Raw genomic sequence first — 2,181 nt, forward strand, 5'->3', positions numbered from 1 at the left:
ATAATAAATATTTTGTTTATTTAAATATTATTATGTAAAAAATAATATTTATTTTAAGAATAAGTATCCAGCAAATATTTTATTCTTTATATATTTTGTCCAAAAAAAAATTATATTTTTAAAAATGCATGAAATTTTCTATAAGAATGTTTAAAATTAAATATTAAAAAAAAAAAAAAAACCAAATAATATAACGCATTTCTAAAGTATCTGTAATCTATTATTTTTGAATAATTAAAAAAAAAAATTACAATAACTATTATATATAATAAATATTTTGTTTATTTTAAATATTACTATGTAAAAAAAATATTTATTTTAAGAATAAGCATCCAGCAAATGTTTTAGTTTTTATATATTTTTTCAAAACAAAAAAATTATATTTTTATTCAAAAGTTCATAATTTAAAATTTCCCCCCATGAATGTTTATTCCTTCAATGTTGAGATGAGTGCAAGTGTGTAACGTCTTAACCCTTAGAAAAAATACATAATAAAAAAAAATTATTTGTTACACAGTCCACCAATCACTTATTAAATTAAACCATTTTAATTACGATGTATATGATATTTACGATGCATATTGAAATGGCTTTGATCGCGTTTATGTCATATTAATACATATGTACAGTCTCCATTAAGGCCTGGGTGCCACATTAAAGAGGCACATGGCCTCACTTGCATTTGGGGATCTGACATACGACTATATAGTAACAGCACAGGGTCTGCTCGTCCACGCGGTGCCATGTGTGACTATCTGTTGTCGCCTCCTCGTTTTGCGCCTAAATCTCAGCTTGACATCTGTAGCTACTTACCTTCGTCGATCTGCCAGGGAGTAATCCAACGATAGTGCAGGATTGGGGCAGGTCCAGGGATACTTCTCCCGCCTTTGGCCGGATGGGGAGGCATTTGCGTTTGATGGGCTGTGCTGGTGTGGCTGTTCTGTAGCAAGATTCGCTGCCCAGTCTTTTCTTGGTTCTGCAAGTTGTTGTTCCAGCAACATGGGTTTTACAGGAAGTCCTTCTTGGCGAGGTAACAATACTCAATCATTTCTATACAGTTTTACAGAGTCTAACCATCAGTTTCCTCTGCAATTTTTACTTCCTCCGGTTGATGTTGGTTTGACAGGAAAACCTCCCCATCCACAGGCATCGCCATACTGTTCAGTTTTAGCAACAGAGGAGGATAATCGAGGGCGAGCTCCAGGAGTTGAGACATTTTACCCCACCAGGCATATTATAGTTATCAAATTTGTTTGCAATATTTATATTGATCGATAACATCGTTTTTCTTTGTTAAACAGGCGGGAACCTTCAGGGATCAGGTAAGAATGAGCCATTGCTTACTCCATTTCGCAGTGTCTTTTAAACTTAAGGATATGTAAATCTGATATCAGGGTCTTGGGTTTGTGCAGGTAACTTGCTGCTTCTATCTGGGTTCAGGCGGGTTTGGTTTGCGGCCCCTCAGATCCTGAGAACTAACACTATGCACTACTTTGCACAGGTTGGATTCGTTCACTATAGCTTGTTCAATTTGCTTGTTAAGGTAGATGCCTACGATAATCATATCGCAGGGTTTTAGGGTCGGTGCCTGACCTTTACATTTTCTGGAAGGACTGTGTATTTGATGACTATTGAGTCGGCTGTTTGTTTTATTAGTCCGAAGGACTATTACGCCTTTAGATCTTAGTAAATTATGTTAAAGGTCATGGGACTGCCAATGTTCACCTCAGTCGAGGGTTTTGTTATGTAACGAGGGTTTATATGCGCATGAGGGTTTCATAATAATCAAAGATTTTATTCACTTGGTCTAGTTCTAGTCTTTTCTATATAATTGCCATAGGTCCTGTAATCTGATACAATAAATTGTTCAGTTTAAAGACTTGATTATGTTACAATATATTCATATATGATTTTTTTGATTTCCGCAAGGTTTCTCCGTTTCAAATCATTAACACAGTTATTGGTCTTTTGTTTTAGTGATGCGATCTTATAATTAATGATTCGCAAATATGTTGATTTATACGTGTTTATGCTTAACACGTCTGTTGCTACCTGATAACTACGTATTTATGTTTAACACAGTTGTTGCCATCAGATATTTGTGTATTTATATTTAATACATTTGATGCTATCAGTAATAATCTTAATGGTGGAAATCTAGAGTTCCTTCATGCCGAGGGT

The 2,181-nt window shown here is 34.4% G+C and overlaps 1 long non-coding RNA gene across 4 annotated transcripts; it reads left to right on the forward strand.

The window, feature by feature from the left end:
- The first annotated feature begins 704 nt into the window (after window positions 1-704).
- Window positions 705-1,810, forward strand: LOC149187005 (uncharacterized). Of its 4 annotated transcripts, none has more exons than XR_016256176.1 (4): window positions 705-1,030; window positions 1,127-1,206; window positions 1,302-1,322; window positions 1,413-1,810. It is a non-coding gene; the product is annotated as an uncharacterized LOC149187005 (long non-coding RNA). The 4 variants fall into 4 exon arrangements; XR_016256175.1 differs by having other exon boundaries at window positions 1,502-1,810; XR_016256177.1 differs by having other exon boundaries at window positions 1,127-1,322.
- Window positions 1,811-2,181: the final 371 nt, after the last annotated feature.

Source organism: Pinus tabuliformis, chromosome 3_1 (genome assembly GCF_031772625.1).
Source record: "Pinus tabuliformis cultivar Carrire ecotype Pingquan chromosome 3_1, CPIR1, whole genome shotgun sequence".
Classification (NCBI taxonomy): domain Eukaryota; kingdom Viridiplantae; phylum Streptophyta; class Pinopsida; order Pinales; family Pinaceae; genus Pinus; species Pinus tabuliformis.